At 44.1% G+C, this 19745-nt stretch overlaps 1 protein-coding gene and 1 pseudogene across 1 annotated transcript in view; one reads left to right on the top strand and one right to left on the bottom strand.

Annotated features, from left to right (window-relative positions):
• Positions 1-219: 219 nt before the first annotated feature.
• Positions 220-18645, bottom strand: LOC142455363 (noncompact myelin-associated protein pseudogene; annotated as a pseudogene).
• PAK2 (p21 (RAC1) activated kinase 2) overlaps positions 18576-19745 on the top strand; it is an 89032-nt gene continuing 87862 nt past the window's right edge. Inside the window, exon 1 of the mRNA XM_075556250.1 lies at positions 18576-18857. The gene's annotated coding sequence lies outside the window, so the exon portion shown is untranslated. The remainder of the gene's footprint in view (positions 18858-19745) is intronic.

Genomic DNA, 19745 nt, shown 5'->3' with positions numbered 1-19745 from the left:
GGGGGAAGCAGGGATGTGGATAGGGGTGGGTTGGCAGAGCGGGATGGTGCGGGGGGTTGCATGAAGCATCAGAGATCGCAGACAAAGATGCCTCCATGGACATCACTGGAAGAACTCAGGGAAGCTGCCAGAGGAGAAACGTGCTTCTTGGTCTTGATTCTGGAGAAGGCTCTTTGGACAGTAGCTGAGAGAGCACAAGGTAATGTGGTAGTGGTGGTGTCATCGGTTCTCCATGTGGACATCAACAGGGGTGAAGGTTACAGTTGCAGGCTGTTGTTGTTGTTTGGGCCCAGGGTGGAAAGGGAGGCTGGCTTGGGCCCCTTGGGCTCCAGTTCTCGCTTGGGCTCCAGTACAACATTTTCATGTTGTACATCTTCAGCAGGATCAGAACCACGGAGAAGATGACGACAACCAGCACAATGGCAGCGATGATGGTGCCCACACTCTTAGACAGGAAGTCTTCGCCCCTCGTGGTCAGGTTTAATGAGAAAAAGGTGGTAGCCCCCAAAGGGGTGACTGTGGTCACATGCAATGATGCCCAATGCAGGAAGATCACAGGCCAGTGGATGGAAAGTCTTGTGGATCCAGTGGCGGTGGAAGCATCTCCGTGCTGGCAGGGGTCTCCATGTGACTCCTATAGCTCGCCGGCTCTAGCATAGCTCTGTGCATCTTGTCCACAGGAATATCTCAGGGAGTGAGTCTACACCAGTGTCTTTTGGACTAGTAAACCCAGTTTTGTTTTGTTTTTTTAATGATTTGGGGGGGTTCTACATTTTCAACCACTCCATCCAGAAGTTTCTAATGTGATTCTTTTCAGAGCAGTTCATCCTGGTAGCTATGTACTATCTAGTTCTTGTCTCAGGTCCCACAGGCTGATGTTAATATGGACCAGTGCTTCCCAAGATAGGTGATGCAACCCCTGATACAGCAGATAACGACTTTACCCTGGATTATGGCCTATATTACCAAAGTTTGTAATTGCTAGGGGAGAGCGCTAATTTTTTTCTAAAAAGGCAGTAGACCAAATAAGTGTCCATTAATCCATTGGATTATTTGTTTTTATATGTCTTGATTTTCGTCATTCAGAGTTCCCTTAGGGAGAGACTAGTCATTTCACCTTAGAGGACTGCTCTCAAACATCTGAGATCACAGTTACTCCTCATCAAAGGATATAGAGCACGGTCTCTGTGCATTTGACCTTGGTGTCCCCAGTTACTATGGCCCTGAGCCCGCAGGCCCAACAACTCATTCCTTCAGAATGGCAGTTTCTGGCTAAGGAGTGTCCGTAATTGTGCCTCTGTTTACATTCATGAATATATTTACAGCAAAGATAAATGTACATATCCATATGTCCTCTGTCAAATCTATATTTGTGCTGTACTCCTGCCCTCCCTCTCACACCTGTTCAGATTGTGTGTCTAGCTAAATACTTGTAGATCACCACGATTGCAGGATTGCACATGTATCACTACTGGCTTCTGTTCCCTTGAACTCTTACAATTATCCCTCTCATTGTCTTCCTTATCATCATTTTTTGCTGAATTCCCTCTTATTGTTTGTTGGCTTCCCCTTCACCCAAATTTACAATTACCGACTATCTAGCCAATGATTTTACCTCCCTCCCTTTCTCTCCCATTTCTAGTAAACATCAAAGAATGTTTCCTTTAGTGTGAAAACCTTCCTCTTTGATACAATAGAATTTTTCTGGTTTGACCTCTGTATTCATGGTTATATTATCCTTTTTGCATATATAACAATGAAGAAGCACTTTGAATTTTAAATCACTTTGGTAATGCTGTGTGTGGTCTCTTGCTTGAGACTAAGACAATGCGTGCTGCCTTGGCCATTATGTTCCAGTATTTGTTACACATTTGAGACTTTCTTTTAATTATTTAAGTACAGGTAGTCCCTAGGTTACCAACTTCCACCTTATTATATAACATTAAAGATCACTTGTCCTTTAATGTTATATAAATTTGCCCTCACTTGATATCATTGAGCCAACCCCTACATGCAACAAATTCTTCATCCAGTTATTTTCAAGTGCTGCATGTGTATGTTAGACAGGGTTCTCTAGAGAAACAAAACCAGGTCACTAAGGATTATATATATATATATATATATATATATATATCACATTAAATAAACAAGCTATAGAGCAGTGCAAATGGCTCAGTGCAACTCATACCCATGAGACAGCTAATACACTGGCAGTCCTTCACAACTTGAGGGCCACCAGGTAGTCCTCTGAAGAGCAATTCAGGCAATCTGCCCCAGGCAGCAAACAGCAAGGCAGGTCACCAACTGTCAGCCAGATGACAAGATCCGATTGTCCCCAGCTCAAGCTATGTACACTCTAGTAGCGTGGCGGAGCTGATCTTGAAGGAACCTCAAACTACGGCCACACAGTCCACAGGTTAGGTGTCCCACAGGTAGTGTAGCTTGCAAATTGAGGCAGAGAACTACCTAAGGCAGCCAGCCAGCCACACACTGGTCTGATCATTAAAAAGCAAGACACAAGAAAGGCGAGGTTCGCCAAGCTATTTATCTCTCTGTCCTTCAATTAATCCCACATGTGTTCATTGGCCATGTTGGCACAATAAACCTACCTATCACAACATGCGTCTTTTAAATCATTTACTTGCACTAAGAACCATATGCACCTGTTCTAATTCATGTACAAATTCCAATTACACACACATACATGTGCACACACATGTGCACACACAGGTTTTGATCTGGGCCTGCTTATATTGTCTCATGATGTTTAATTTGATTGTTCCCTTGTTAGAATTTTTGGGTTTTTTTTACATTGGATTGTAAGCCCCTTCACATGCCATGGACTTCCAGGAGAATGAACAAATCTGTCTTAGAAGTACAGCCAACATGCTCCTTAGACATGAGGACGGCAAGACTGTCTCACATACTTTGTACATGTATCAGGTAGGACCAGTCTCTAGAAAAGGACATCATGCTTTATTGAGAGTCATTGAAAAAGCAGGAAGACCTTCAGTGAGGTGGATTGATACTATTGGCTGCATCAGTGGGCTCAAACCTCACAATGACTCAGGATGGTGCAGGACTGGGCAGTGTTTTCTTTGTCCTATATAGGGCTGCTAGGCATCCACTCTGACTGGATAGCACATAACAAACATAGGACAGGGTGTGACCATGACATCTAACTCATGGCTGTGTGGCGCTGCGGCCCTGCAATGAGGTGACTGCTGTTCTCTGCAGCTAAGCTCTTCAAGATCAGGCCCTTCTCCATCAGCATAGCCAGCGCTCCCAGCTCGGAATAGAGAACAGAGGAGTGCTTGCTCCCCACCCCACCTTTTGATGATTGCAGCATCAGGAGCTAGAACCAGAGACCTTAATAGGCTTCCACCTTGAGACACTGCTTCCCCAAGTTATATACACTTTTAGGGAAGATGGCAGTGCTAAGGGCTGATTGAGAGTCTCCTCTTGCCCTGCCCTTTGCTAGTGTCTCAACAGCAAGGACATCTGAAGCCCACAACCTCCACTAGGCCTTGCTTCACCTCCATAATCATCAACATGGCCCCCTTCCAGTCCTCTCCACTCCTGTCACACATAGATCCCCAAGATGCCTACGAAGTTGACATTTGAGGATACATCTGGCCCGATTATGAGTCAGAGCAGAAAAGATGCCACTGTCTCCCCACCTTGAGGTGAAGATGGGCCAGGATGAAGGGGTGCTGAAGAGCCTGTCACAGGTCCAGCCTCAGAGACGCAGGTATTGGTACTATGGATCAGTGGTCAGTTTGGAGCCAGCCACCAGGGGCTGAACCTTTCATGTAGAATAGGGGTCCCTACCTGCCCCTCCTTTATTTCAAAGGACGGCATTGAATCTGCAGCTCCGGGAGAGGGTCATATTAGATCGGAATGCATGGGAGCAGATGAAGGGGGCGGAGGATAGGGTGGAGCACATCCTGGCTCACCAGGCCTTGAGAACAATGTTCCCAATTAGAGCAGCCAGACCACAGAGAGGACCCCATGGCCGGTCCAACTATAAGACATGACGTCCCTCACTGACTCATAGCCCTACAGGGGACAACATCGGAGAAACAATGTGGGAATTGCATCCAATCTGATCCCACCACACCGAGGCAAAATACTAAGGGGGTGCAACAGAACAACAAGGGAATGGAGTGGCGAGGTCCACAGGGAATGCTGAAGGTGGAATTTGGGGCCAGGGCATGGTGCCCCAACAGACTGAACTGGAAAACACTCCTAAAGGCCAAGAAACAGTCCTTGAACTAACTACAAGCTTTTCTTTCTTGTTGCGTTTTGGTTTTTGTCATTGGTTTGTTATTGGTGTTGTTTTGTTGTATATTGGTGCTTGGTTTTGCTCTGTCTTATTTTTGTGCATGTTATTATCTCCACAGGTCTGTCTAAATAAGACAAGATGAACAATCTGGAGGAGAAAACAACGTGACCGACAGTTCTGGGGGGATAAGGGAGAGGGCAAGGTGGGGGGAAAGGTAGTGGTGTTAACAAACCCAGGGGCAAGGGAACAACAAATGACCCAAATTGGTAGTGAGGTAAGTGTAGGAGTCCTGGTAGGATGTGATCAAGGATAATGTAACCAAGAGGAATTACTGAAACTCAAATGAAGGCTGAGCATGATAGTGGGACAAGAGGAAAGTAAAGGGAAATACAGGAAAGAGCTAGGAGGCAAAGGGCATTTATAGAGGTCTAAATAAAGGCATGTACATATGCAAATGTATTTATATTTGAGGATGGGGAAATAGTTCTATGTGCATGTATTTATAGGTTTAGTATTAAGGTAGCAGAAGGACTTTGGGCCTCCACTGAAGTACTCCCTAAATGCAAGAATACTTTATTAAATTGGCATTCGTTGATGCTCACCTTCTCAACACAACCGCTGAAGACAAAGCAGGTGAATAAGTAAATGTGAGGAAAGCTGATGGTGCCCGGCTATCAAAAGATATAGCATCTGGGTCTTAAAGGCTTGAAGGTAAACAAGCGGCCATCTAGCTGAGAAGCAACAAAGCCCACATGGAAGAAGCACACCAGCCTGTGTGATCACAAGGTGTCGGATCAGGTATCAGGCATCATCAGAACAAAAATCATAGTGAATGAGGTGGGGAGGAGTTCGGAGTGGAGAACCAAAGCCTATTTGTAGACCATTGGACATCCCCTTACAGAAGGGTCTTGGGGAGGAGACAAGCCAGTCAGGGTGGGATGGAGCAATGATGAAACATACAACTTTACTCTAGTTCCTAAATGCTTCCTCTTCCCTCACTATCATGATCCCAATTCTACCTTACAAATCTGGTTAGACCAGGGGATGTACACTGGTACAGATAGGAACTGGAAACGGAATCCAGGGCGGATGATCCCTTCAGGACCAGTGGTGTGAGTGGTGATACTGGGGGGAGGGGCTTGGAAAGGGGGTACCAATTACAAAGATCTATATGTGACCTCCTCCCTGGGGGGCAGACAACAGAAGATTGGGTGAGGGGAGACATTGGACAGAGCAAGATATGACAAAATAATAATTTATAAATTATCAAGGGTTCATGAGGGAGGTGGGGGAGTGGGGAGTTAGGGGGGAAAAATGAGGACCAGATGCCAGGGGCTTAGGTGGAGAGCAAATGTTTTGAGAATGATGAGGACAATGAATATACAAATGTGCTTTACACAATTAATGTATGTATGGATTGTGATAAGAGATATATGAGCCCTTAATAAAATGATTTTTTTAAAAAGAATAGGGGTCCCGGACATGATGCTCCTGCTGCTGAGAGCACTGGGTACTGGCAGTGTCTACAAGCAGACTCAGGTGGGCACCAGCTTTGGCCTGGGCATAAGCTTCAGGGTCTGATAGGGCAGCACATAGGGTGGGAAGGGTACTATGCTGTGAGGCCTGTGGCAGGAGCTTTCAGCTCACTGCTGCTGAAGGCCAGTGCATCCAGAGGGGCAAGAAGCTCTGTGCCTGCTAGGAGTGAAGCACTGTTTCTGTGGCTAATCTGACTTTATCCAGCCCCACTGAGGACACATGGGTGGTAACAGTGTGGCCAGCACTTCAGCCAGAGCTTGAACCTGGTGCAGCAGCATCAGCAGCAGGCTCTAAGGAGTTGCACATTTGTAGGCAGTGTGACAAGACCTTCATCTGGCGTTCTGTGCTCATTGAGAGCCAGCACAGACAGACAGACACGAAGCCCTATGAGTGCTCCCAGTGTGGCCCGGCTGTTGATGGAGTCTCCCACCTCCATCACCTATGGATCCACCTGGGTGAGGAGTCCTTCCCTTGCAGTGCCTGAGGCAATACCTTCTGCCTGATCTGACAGATCATCCAGCACCAGAAGATCCATGACTGATAGTGGACAGGGTCAGCAAGGGACAGAAGCCTACAATAAGGTTCCGAAAAAAGAAAAAGTTTCCTGTCAGCCCAGCCTTCCACAAGCTACCCAGTTCTTCATGCCCAGCGTCTCCAGTAAATGCTTGCTGGAAAGGAATGGCATAAAATCTTATTGTGCCATGGTTGTTCAGACCCTGGTAGAACAAATGTTATGCAGCATATACCTGTATGTAAGATATGCTTCCGTTATCAACTGGTACTGAGTGCTGCTGTTGATGCTTGTTTCTTTATAGGCAACGTCTTCTTTATGGACGCTTTTTTTTTTAATTTTAACAATTTATTGGGGCTGATACAATTCTTTTCACAGTTCATACATATACATACATCAATTGTATAAAGCACATCTGTACAGTCTTTGCCCTAATCATTTTTTTCTCTTTTCTTCTTTTACATTTTATTAGGGACTCATACAACTCTTACCACAATCCATACATATACATACATCAATTGTATAAAGCACATCCATACATTCCCTGCCCCAATCATTCTCAAGGCATTTGCTCTCCACTTAAGCCCCTTGCATCAGGTCCTCTTTTTTTTTTCCCCCCTCCCTCCCCATTCTCCCCTCCCTCATATGCCCTTGGTAATTTATACATCGTTATTTTGTCATATCTTGCCCTATCCGGAGTCTCCCTTCCCCCCTTCTCTGCTGTCCCTCTCCCAGGGAAGAGGTCACACGTGGATCCTTGTAATCAGTTCCCCCTTTCCAACCCACTCACCCTCCACTCTCCCAGCATCGTCCCTCACACCCTTGGTCCTGAAGGTATCATCCACCCTGGATTCCCTGTACCTCCAACCCTCATATGCACCAGTGTACAGCCTCTGTCCTATCCAGCCCTGCAAGGTAGAATTCGGATCATGGTAGTTGGGGGGAGGAAGCATCCAGGATCTGGGGGAAAGCTGTGTTCTTCATCGATACTACCTCACATCCTAATTAACCCATCTCCTCTCCTAAACCCCTCTATGAGGGGATCTCCATTGGTCGACACTTGGGCCTTGGGTCTCCACTCTGCACTTCCCCCTTCATTTAATATGATATATATATACATATATACACATACATACACACACTTATATCTCTTTTTTTTTTTTGCATGATGCCTTATACCTGGTCCCTTGGGCACCTCGTGATCGCACTGGCCGGTGTGCTTCTTCCATGTGGGCTTATTTGCTTCTGAGCTAGATGGCTGCTTGTTCACCTTCAAGCCTTTAAGACCCCAGACACTATCTCTTTTGATAGCCGGGCACCATCAGCTTTCTTCACCACATTTGCTTATGCACCCATTTGTCTTCAGCGATCCTATCATGGAGGTGTACAGTCAATGATATGATTTTTTGTTCTTTGATGCCTGGTAACTGATCCCTTTGGGACCACTCGATCACACAGGCTGGTGTGTTCTTCCATGTGGACTTTGTTGCTTCTGAGCTAGATGGCCGCTTGTTTATCTTCAAGCCTTTAAGACCCCAGTCACTATCTCTTTTGATAGCCGGGCACCATCAGCTTTCTTCACCACATTTACTTGGTCACCCACTTTGGCTCCAGCCGTTGTGTCGGGAGAGTGAGCATCATAGAGTTCCAATTTAATAAAAGAAGGTATTCATGCATTGAGGGAGTGTTTGAGTAGAGGCCCAAGGTCCTTCCGCCACCTTAATACTTGACCTATAAATATAGACACATAGATCTATTTCCCCAGGACGCTTTATTTTTAAAAGCTTCTGAGAATTAGATGTAGGTTTAAGGTTTACAGAACAAATAATCAGTTTTACATTCAACAGTTCATACACATTCTGTTTGATTAAAGGGATGCAATCCCCTTAAAGTACCTTTACTCATCCGACTTTACTTTCTGTTTCTGGTTTCCATGCCTCCCCCTCTGTACTTGGTCCTGGGATAAATGCTGCTCTTTTTGATGTTACATGATTGATTTTCTTACATGAGGGTGGGTTTAGTTCCATACTAAGTCTTGGGGATTCCACCAGTCTCTGTTGAGCAGTAAGGCAGTCTCTTTTATGATTTGGGGGTTTTGTTCCGGATTTTCAATCACTCTATACAGGAATTTCTACTGTGATTCTTTTCAGAACAATTGTAGTGGTGGCTGGACACCATCTAGTTCTTCTGGTCTCAGGGTTGATTTTGTGTGATCCATTAGTCTATTGGACTAATTACGTCCATAAGTCTTTTGATTATCACTATTGTTCTTTCCTCCAGACTGAGGAAGACCAATAGTTGCATCTCAGATGTCTTCTGAGAAATTTTTAAGACTCCTGGCACTACTTGTCAACGTATGATGTAGAACATTATAAAAATCCATTGGCATCGTGATTTCCACTCATAATGACCCTATAGGACATAGTAGTGTTTTCCTAAGGGCTCCCAAAATGGTAAATCTTTACAGGATCAGACAGATTCATCTTTCTCTATCAGACTGGCTAGTGGACATGAACCACAGACCAGTGGCTGGTGGACAGGAACCACAGAAACTGTAAATCTTTACAGAATCAGACTGTTTCATATTTCTCTGTCAGAGTGGCTGGTGGACATGACCCACAGAACTTTCAAACCCATGCAGGCCTTGCCGTTAGCAACTCAGTGCTTATCCATGTGCCACCAGTGCTCTGGGTTGCTCCATCTTTTTCAGTTTCACTTTGATGTGTTTGGTAGATTTATTTTTACTTATCTTGCTTAGGATTCACATTGCTTCCTTAATCTGAAGATTATTGGTTTAATTAATTCTGGAAAATTGTTTGCCATTATCTCAGCCAATGTTTCCTTGTCTATATTCTCTCTTCTCTCCTTTTAAGTATATATTGGACCTTCACTATCCTTGTGCCTCTTAATCTCTCTTTTATATTCCCTGACTCTTTGGGTTTAGGCTGCTCTGAGTAATTTATTTAGGTTTTCAATTCACTAATTCTTTTTTTTCCAACTGTGTGTAATCTGCTATTTAACTCAGGCATTGGCTTTGGCTTGTACTCTTTATTTCTACAGTTCTTTATTTTTGTGTTTTTTTCCAAAAAGCTACCTGAGCATAAAAATAAAAAGTATTTTGTTTCTTCCTAATATTTTCAATCACCAGTCTTATTTTCTATACTAGCTTAAATAAACCTATTTTGTCAACAATTCAAAAAAATCAGGGGTTTCAATCCTAATCTCAGATAAAATTGACCTCAAAGTGCAAACCATAAGGAGAGATAAGGAGAGACATTATATAATGCTCAAGGAAATGGTAGACAAAGAACCACTAAGCATTGTAAACATATATTCTCTGAATGAAAGATCCCCTGAATATGTCAACTAAACACTCCAAAAGATGAAAAAGAAATCACAGCCTGAACAATTATAGTGGGTGACTTCAATACACCGCTCTCTGAGAAAGATAGATTACAGGAAAAGAAACTCAACAAGGAGGCTAGAGATCTCAACACTACAATTAGACAATTTGACCTGATAGATATTTACAGAGCTTTTCATCCAAATACAAATCAATTCACATTCTTCTCAAGCAAACATGGCACATATTCAAAGATAGACCCATGCTGGGGCATAAGGTGAATCTACATACATTTAAGTACATTGATATCATACAGACCTCTCTGACCACTGTGCCATAAGGCTGGAAATCAACAAAAGACAAAGAAAACAGCAAACAGTTGGAGGATGAATAACTCTCTACTGCAAAAGGAGTGTGTACTGGCACAGATCACAGATGAAATTAGGAAATTTCTAGAAACCAACGAGAATGAGCACACAAAGTACCAAAACTGAAGGGACACAGCAAAGGCAAGTATCAGAGGAAGTTTCATAGCAATACATGCACACCTGAGAAAGGAAGAGAGACTCATGATTGATATACTGGCTCAAAATTTACAACAACTAGAGCAGAGTCAGCAGGACACTCCTACTAATAACAAAAGAAAAGAAATTATAAAAATGAGGGCTGAGATTCTGGAGAGGGACAATAAAAAAACTATGGGAAAAAATTAATGCTGGTAAAAGTGGGTTCTTTGAAAGGATAAACAGAATTGACAGACCGTTGGCAAACCTAACCAAAGAAAGGAGGGAACAAATTTCAATAGCAAGAATAAGGGATGAAAGAGGGGACATTACAACAGACCCTAATGAAATCAAAAGGATAATTACACAGTACTATGAAGGATTGTACTCCAATGAATTAAAAAATTTGGAAGACATGGACAAATTCTTGGAAAAGCAGTCCTTCCCTAGACTATCCTCGATGGATGTCAATAATCTCAACAGACCCATAGCAATTGAAGAAATAGACAAGGTTATCAAGGGAGTGCCAACAAAAAAAATCCCCTGGACCAGATGGCTTCACTGGAGAATTCTACAAAGCATTCAGGGAAGAACTAACACCAATCCTACACAAACTCTTTCAGAACATAGAAAAAGATGGCAAATTCCCGAACTCCTTCTATGAAGGTAGCATAACTCTGATAACAAAACCGGGAAAGGATCCCACAAGATTCGAGAACTAGACACCAATAGCCCTAATGAATATCGATGCAAAAATTCTTAACAAAATACTAGCCAACAGAATACAAACGTATATAAAACAAATAATTCACCATGACCAAGTGGGATTCATACCAGGGATACGGGGAGGGTTCAACATACGAAAGACCATTGGTATTATTAATCACATTGACATGAAAAACCATAAGAACTACATGATAATATGAATAAAAAGCATTCAACAACATCTAACACCAATTCCTGTTTAAGACACTTGAGACGATAGGAATGGAAGGAAAATTCCTCAAGACAATACAAACTATATATGAAAAACCAACAGCCAACATGATAGTCAATGGAGAAAAGACTAACACAATTCCACTCTTATTTAATATCTTTGCATAAGGCAAAGAAAAGACATCAAAGATACTCATCTGGGGAAGGAAGAGGTGAAACCATCGTTATTTGCAGATGATGATTTTATATATGGAAAATCCCAAAAGTTCCACAAGGGGAGTACTAGAAGCAATAGAGGAGTTTATCGGAGTGACAGGATACAAGATCATCAAACAAAAGTCCATCGAACTATTGTACACATTGGATAAAACCACAGAAAAGGAGATTAAAAAGTTGGTAATCTTCACAATAGCCAAATTCAAATTGGAATATCTAGAGATATACCTGACTAAAAAAACAAAAAAAAATCTATGCGGGAAAAACTACAGAACACTATTACAAAAAACCAAGAGGAGCCTCAACAAATGGAAGAATATCCCACGCTCGTGAATTGGAAGACTCAATATAGTCAATATGTCAGTTCTGAAAAAGGCACTATATAAGTTTAATACAATCCCGATACAATTACCCTCATCTTTCTTCAAAGAAATGGGAAAACTGATTACCAGCTTCATATGGAGAGGGAAGAAGCCCAGAATTAGCAGAGAACTCCTCAAGAAGAAGGACACAGTGGGAGGGCTTGCTTTACCTGACTTTAGCATATACTATACAGCCACAGTTGTCAAAACCACATGGTATCGGTACAATGACAGATACTCAGACCAATGGAAAAGAACTGAAAACCCAGAAATAAAATCACCAGCATACACACAACTGATCTTTGATAAGAGCCCCAAAAATATCCAATGGGAAGCAGATGCCCTCTTTAACAAGTGGTGCTGGAAAAAAATGGATATTTAACTGCAGAAAAATGAAGCAAGATCCTTATCTCACTCCATGCACAAGAATAAACTCAAGGTGGATCACAGACCTTGAAGTTAAACCCCAAACTATTAAGGCCATCAATGAGGGAATTGGGGCCAACTGGAGAACTTTGGCACAGGGAATACATAGGCTATCAGAAATAGGGAAGGACACAAACACAGAGGAAGCACAAATTGACAAATGGGATATACTGAAGATAAAACACCTGTGTACATGGAAAGAATTCACCAAGAGAGTAATAAGAGAGTCCACAGACTGGGAAAACTCTTTAGCAATGACATATCAGCCAAAGGCCTTATTACTAAAATCTACAATACTCTGTTAGCTTCCAAAAAAAAAAAAACCAACCAAGTAATTGCCTGATGAGGAGGTGGACAAAGGACCTGAACAGAAGTTTCACAGGGGCAGAAATCCGAATGGCCAACAAATATATGAGAAAATGTCCCAGATCTTTAGCCATAAGATAAATGCAAATTAAAACAACAATGAGGTACCACCTAACACCCTCAAAGGTAGCCAATTCAAAAAATCAGAAAGCAACAAGTGTTGGAGGGGCTGTGGGGAGACAGAAACTCTCATCCACTGCTGGTAGACCTGTAAGTATGTACAGCCACTGTGGAAACTGATCTAGAGATGTCTAAAACAGATGGAAATTGAGTTACCGTATGACCCAGCAATCCCCCTACTGGGCATATACCCAGAAGAGGCAAGCAACAAACCATGACCAGACATCTGTCTCCAATGTTGATTGCGGCACAGTTCACAATTGCAAGGAGTTGGAAACAACCCAAATTTCCATCAACTGACTATTGGATTAAAAAACTGGTTCATACATACAATGGAGTACTACGCATCAATAAAAAGCTCTGATAAATGTATGAAGCACATTGCTACATGGGAAGAGCTGGAGGAAATCATGCTAAGCGAAGTAACCAAGTACAAAAGAACAAGTACAACGTGAGTCCACTGAGGTAAGCTTTTAAAATAAAAATTTCCAAAGGTGCATTCGGAAAAAGCTACTCTATACAAACATTCCTAGGGTAAGGACCGGGTAATAAGGCAGGGACCAGACCAAATACAGGGATACATATGGTAGACAACTAGAAAGGAGGTGGGGAAAGGAAAAAAATAGTAATAATAAAAAAGAAATGTGTAGTGGGGGCACAGGGCACTAACCCACCCAAGGGGAGTGTATTGTTTATATCTCCACAGGGAAAGTGGGACCAGACTTCAACCTAGTGCTCCAAGATGTGAATGCAATATGCCGGCATGGAATAGGGAACCAATGGTGAGGTCTGGGGGGACGGCCCCAACCCCACCTACTAAGTGGACACCTGCCCCTCCCCCTAGAAGAATTTATTTTAAAGGACAGCCTTGAATCTGCCTCTCCCAGAGAGGGACATATCTGATCGGAGCACATGTGAGCAGATGAAAAGGGAGAAGAGAGTAGAGCACATCCTGTCTCACCAGGCCGTGAGGATGATGTTTCCAATTTGAGCAGCCAGTCCACAGAGAGGACCACATGGCCAGCCCCACTACGAGACATGACGCCCCTCACTAACCCATAGCCCTACAAGGGACAACACTGGAGACACAGTGTGGGAATTACACCCGATCTGATCCCACCAGACCGAGGCAAAACACTAAGGGGGTACAACAGAACAGCAAGGGAATGTCGTGGCAAGGTCCCCAGGGAATGCTGAAGGTAGACTTTGGGGTCAGGGCATGGTACCCCAACAGAATGGACTGGAAAACACTCCAAAAGGCCAACAAATAATCCTTGAAGTAACAAGCTTTCCTTTCTTGTTCTGTTTTGTTTTTTGTCATTGGTTTGTTGTTTTGTTGTATATTGTTACTTGGTTTTTCCGTTTTGTTTTTGTGCATGTTATTATCTCCGCAAGTCTGTCTAGATAAGATAGGCTGGATGAATAATCTGGAGGAGAAAACAATGGGACTGACAGTTCCAGGGGGACATGGAGAGGCGGAGGTGGGGGGGAAAGGTAATGGTATTAACAAACCCAAGGACAAAGGAAAACAAGTGATCAAAATCGGTGGTCAGGAGGTTATGGGAGGCCTGGTAGGGCATGATCAAGGGTAATGTAACCAAGAGGAATTGCTAAAACCCTGGTGGGGACTGAGCATGATAGTGGGACAGGAGGAAAGTCAAAGGAAAGAGAGGAAAGAGCTGGGAGGCAAAGGGCATTTATAGAGGTTTAGATAAAGACATGTACATATGCAAATATATTTATATATGAGGATGAGGAAATAGCTCTATGTGCATATATTTATAGATTTAGTATTAAGGTAACAGAAGAACATTGGGCCTTCACTCAAGTACTCCCTCAATGCAAGAATACTTTCTTCTATTAAATTGGCATTCTATGATGCTCACCTTCCCTTTACAACTGCTGAAGACAAAGCGGGTGAATAAGCAAATGTGGTGAGGAAAGCTGATGGTGCCCGGCTATCAAAAGGTATAGCATCTGAGGTCTTTAAGGCTTGAAGGTGAATAAGCGGCCATCTAGCTCAGAAGCAACAAAGTCCACATGGAAGAAGCACACCAACCTGTGTGATCACGAGGTGCTAAAGGGATCAGTTATCAGGCATCAAAGAACAAAAAATCATATAATTGTGTACTCACCTCCACAATACGATCGCTGAAGACAAATGGGTGCATAAGCAAAGGTGGCGAAGAAAGCTGATGGTGCCCGGCTATCTAAAGATATAGCATCTGGGGTCTTAAAGGCTTGAAGGTAAACAAGCGGCCATCTAGCTCAGAATCAACAAACCCCACATGGAAGAAGCACAACAGCCTGTGTGATCAAGAGGTGTTGAAGGGATCAGGTATCAGGCATCATCAGAACAAAAATCTTACCATAGTGAATGAGCGGGGAAGTGCGGAGTGGAGACCCAAAGCTCATGTGTAGGCCACTGGACATCCCCTTACAATAGGGCCTCCGGAAGTGGACAATGATCTCTTCAGGGCCAGGGGTGTGAGTGGCAATACTGGGAGGGTAGGTTGGAAAGGGGGAACCAATTACATGGATGTACATGTGACCTTTTCCCTGGGGGATGGACAACAGAAAAGTGGGTGAAGGGAGACGTCGGACAGGACAATATATGACAAAATAATAATTTATAAATTATCAAGAGTTCATGAAGGACAGGGGAGCGGGGAAAAATGGGGACCAGATGCCAGGGGCTTAAGTGGAGAGCAAATTTTTCAGAATGATGAGGGCAACGAATATACAAAGGTGCTTTACACAAATGATGCATGTATGGATTGTGATAAGAGTTGTATGAGCCTCTAATAAAATGATTAATAATAAAAAATAAAAATATGAACCTGTTTTGTAATTTAAATATCTAAAGACCTTATAAGTTTTATTCTGTTTGTAGTTTCTGTTGATCTAACACAGATCTACTCCCATAAACAGTCACTGCCTGAGAAACGCACGGCAGCAATTCTACCCTGTCCTATAGTTCTACCCTGACTCTATGACAGTAAGTTGAGTTTTGAGTTTATTTCACCAGGTGTATTATAATTATGTTTTGGATACTCATGTATGGCTTTGAAAAAACCTATTTATCTTGGGACTTCCTTAATCCCTGATTTTCAGATGCATCTGTGCTATGAGGATTTGCATTTGTTATCTTCCAGACCTCTAAGTTTCACTAGGCACTATCACTTTTTTCTTTTCTTCTTTTTTAACGTGTGTATGACACATATATGCAATTTATTTTTAAACTATATTTTCCATACACTCTTGTGAGTGAAATATATAGAAACCTTGGGTATTCATTATTGGTGATCATCATTCTCCTCTTTTTTTTTAATTAAATACTTTTTGGGGAGCTCTTACATCTTTTATCACAATCCATACAGTCATCCATTGTGTCAAGTACATTTATACATATGCTGCCATTATTCATTTTCAAAGCATTTTCTTTTTACTTCAACCCTTGATATCAGCTCATGTTTCCCCCTCCCTCTCCCATCCGCCCTCCCTAATGAACCCTTGACAAGTTATAGATTATTATTTCCATATCTTACATCGTCCTCTGTCACCACCCACTTTTCTATTGTTCGTCCCTCTGGGAGGGGGTTATATGTTGATTCATGTGATTGATTTCCCCTTTCTCCCCCTCCTGACCCTTATCCTCTGGGTATCTCTATTCTCCTTGTTGGCTCTGAGAGGTTGATCGGTCCTGGATTCCCTGTGTTTCAGGCTCTTATCAGCAGCAGCGAGACAGCACCACTTGGTAACCGGAGGTTTCCTGGACAGGTACAGGTAAGTACTACATATTTGAACTTTCATTCTCACGTAAGCAAATGTTTATAGTTATAAAGTAACTGGAAAATCTTTTTCCCTCCACGCTATTTCCAGGCTAATACTTTGCTGCTTATCTCTCTGAGCTGGTACAGATTAATTTTTTTCCCTATTCTAAGGGGGTGTAGCCCTTTTGGTTTCTCACCCCCATGCAGGAGCAGAGCCCCAACTCCTTGTACAGGCCTAAAGTCTTGTTGTATGTCTCCTGTGTGCTCATTACAACTCTAGACACTTCTGAGAAAAGTAGATGCGCACAACACACTCATGGCCTCACTGCCCTGTTTTCTAAGCTGGTTTCCAGAGTCCTCTTTTTGAGTGTGACATTTGGAAGGCTGTTGGAAGTATTCCTCCTTTCTTGAAAGCTTAACTGTGTCATTGTAAGAATATTCTGTTTTATCTAGAATTTTTGTATGTTTTTTAAAGGGAAAGGTTGTTCAGGTTATTTGTCTGCTATATTATTCCTTGATTCTTTCCCCCCCCCTGCACCCTCCATGTAGGCTTTTCATAGTGATAAACATGATCTCAGTACTTATCTCCATTTTTGTTATATCCATAGTGTAAGTCATGATGACTACCTTCCTAGTTCATTTCCCTTTTATTCTTATATCTCTTTATAAGTTTGGGGATCTTCAACTGTAAATCAAATAACTTCTCTGCTCAAACACTTTAATTAGCTTCTTGTAATGAAGTCTACCTACCTTCCCTGTAGCATTCAGTATCCTTCATCTTCTGAATCTTGTCGACCCTAGTATTTTCTTGTACTACTGTATGCTTCATACACCAAGCTTCAGTGCCACAGGCTTTTGAAAGTGACCATTGAAAGCCTTCTTCTTATTTTTTTCCTTCTGTCTGTCTGCCGTACCTTCCCTTCAGTGCTTCTCAAGGCTGTTTCTCAGCTGTCCATTCTCTGCTTAAATGTTATCTTTTAAAAGAGGCTCTCACTGTCCACCCTATCCAAAGTGATCTCCCCTAATTTCTCATACCAGATAGCACTATTTAAATTGCTTTCATATTTGTGAGCTCACAAAGGCAAAGGCTTTGTTTATCTTGTTCATTCTTGCATTCATGATGCCTAACAGTATCTGAAGGAGCACTGGTACTGTAGTGATGTACTTGCTGGGCTGCTAACTTCAAGGTCAGCTGTTCAAAATGACCAGCTCTGCTGAGTAAGAAAGGCTTTCTAATCCTGTAAAGATCTACAGTCTCAGAAACCCACAGGGACAACTTTACCCTGTCCTATGAGTCACTATGACTCAGAATTGATTGGATGGCAGTAAGTTTTTTGTTTTGTTTTTTATAAACAGTATCTAGAAGGAGCCCTGTTGTAGCTGTGGTTTAGGTGTTAGGCTATTACCTACAAGCTGGGTGGGTCAAACCCACCAGCCACTCCCTGGAAGAGCGATAACGTGGTCTGCACCTGCAAAAAAACCCTACAATCTCAGAAACCCCACACATGGTTACTATGACTTAGAAGGCCGTGATGACTGAGTTTTTAACTTTTGGTTTAACTGTTTAAGGAGCCTTGGGGGAATGATGGTTACATGCCAGGTCACAGATTAAAGGTTAGTGGTTCAAATCCAGCAGCTGTTCTTTGAGGAAAGATATGGCAGCCTGCTTCCATAAGGATTAGACTTGGAAACCCGCTGGACAGTTCTGCCTTGTCCTATAGGGTCACTGTGAGTTAGAATCGACTTGACAGCAATGCTCTGTACTGATTAAACATTCAAATATTTTGTAGAACAAGTGAATACAGAGATGTACTCCTCTGTGGATAAAATACTGAGAAATGTGTCCTAATTTGATAAGAATTTGATAAAAATAGATGAGACATAATCGAGCAGCAAAATATGATTTGTAGGTAAAGGAACAAAGTAAATAATGAGTAACTTCTCAGAAACTAAAGTTCTGTAGCATAGTCATATAACAACACTTTTGCCACAGGTCCCATCAGATACAATGAAACCAAACAGAAGCCCCTGAAGGCCTCATCACTTGACTACAATTCCCAGCAGCGCTCGCGACGCCCCGCCCATTCGGAGCCGCTGCTTTGCCCCGCCTAGGGGCGCACCGAGCTTCCGGGTGGGGGCCAGGGGGTGGGTAGGGCGGTTCTCCGGGCCCGCCCCTCCCCGCTCCCCGCCGTCGCCCGCCCCTGGGGTTGTGGCCACGCGCAGCGGCGGCGGTTGTTCCGCTTCCCCTCCGGCCCCAGCGGTCGCCATTGCCGAAGGCTCCCTGCCCTCCCCTCCCGGGCGGCCGCAGCTCGGCCTCGTAGCAGCGGCTGGGACCCCGCAGGCTCCTGCGTGGCTTTTCTTCCGTCCCGATTCCCGTCCCCTCCCCACGCCGCGCGCTTTCCCGGGGCGGCTCCGGAGCCCTCCGGCCGGGAGCTCGGACTGAGGCGCCTCGTCGGGGCGGGGACCTTTCCTCGTCTGAGGTAAGTGTGGAGCGTGCCCAGCGCGCCGGCCCCGGGAGCGGGCACGCTCTCCTTCCTCCCTCCTCCTCCCTCCGCAGCGGCCTAGCCGCGGGCAGCGGCCCGGACAGCCGACCTGCCCGCGCGGGCCGGGGCAGCCGCCACCTGCGCTCCTGGAACCGCGACTCCTGGGCGGTGGCTCATTGTCTGCTCCCGGGCTGTTTTCTTCTCCGGCCGCGGCTCGGCCCGACGTGGGAAGCCTGCGGGGCGGGCGAGGTCGGCTCTTCCTGGACCTGCCCTGCCCTGGACGGCGCCGCGCCGCGCCCCGGGGCTGCCTTCCCTCGGGCTCCCAGCGCTGCCCCGACTTCGCGGCGGGCGTCTTCCTCGATTTCCCCTCACTGATTCTCCGCCCCTCCTGGCCTTTTCTCCGTGCACCTTCGTACGTGCTTCATTTCTTAAAACGATTGTCTCGGGGCTCTTTCCTTTTTTCTAAACTCCAGTCTCTCTTCCATGTTTCATGTGAGTAGACATGCCCTTCTCCGGGGAGTTGAGAGTTTCCGCCTCCGAGCAGAACTGTGAGGCTTCCCATGCTTTTGGTTGGATCTTCAGCCAGAGGTGAATGTTTGCTTCTGTAGGTACCCTAACTTAAACGTTGATTCCAGGTACCCGAAGTTTTCACCAGGGTAGGCGCGCGCGCGCGCGCACACACACACACACACACACGTTAACGACATTCCCGTGTGTGAAAGTGTGGGAAAGGCATTGCTATTGTCGAGGTGAAGCTGGACCCATCGTTGTACATTAATCTTCATGGGAATACTAGCGGGGCAGTGTGGCATGATTTGTTTCCTGTTTGATAAAGACTGCCAGCTCATTATAAATCCATTCTAGTTTACAAGGGATCCCACTTTT

This window comes from Tenrec ecaudatus, chromosome 8 (genome assembly GCF_050624435.1).
Source record: "Tenrec ecaudatus isolate mTenEca1 chromosome 8, mTenEca1.hap1, whole genome shotgun sequence".
In the NCBI taxonomy this organism is placed as follows: domain Eukaryota; kingdom Metazoa; phylum Chordata; class Mammalia; order Afrosoricida; family Tenrecidae; genus Tenrec; species Tenrec ecaudatus.
Note: the sequence above shows the minus strand (reverse complement) of the source record. Positions and strands in the feature narration are given on the sequence as shown.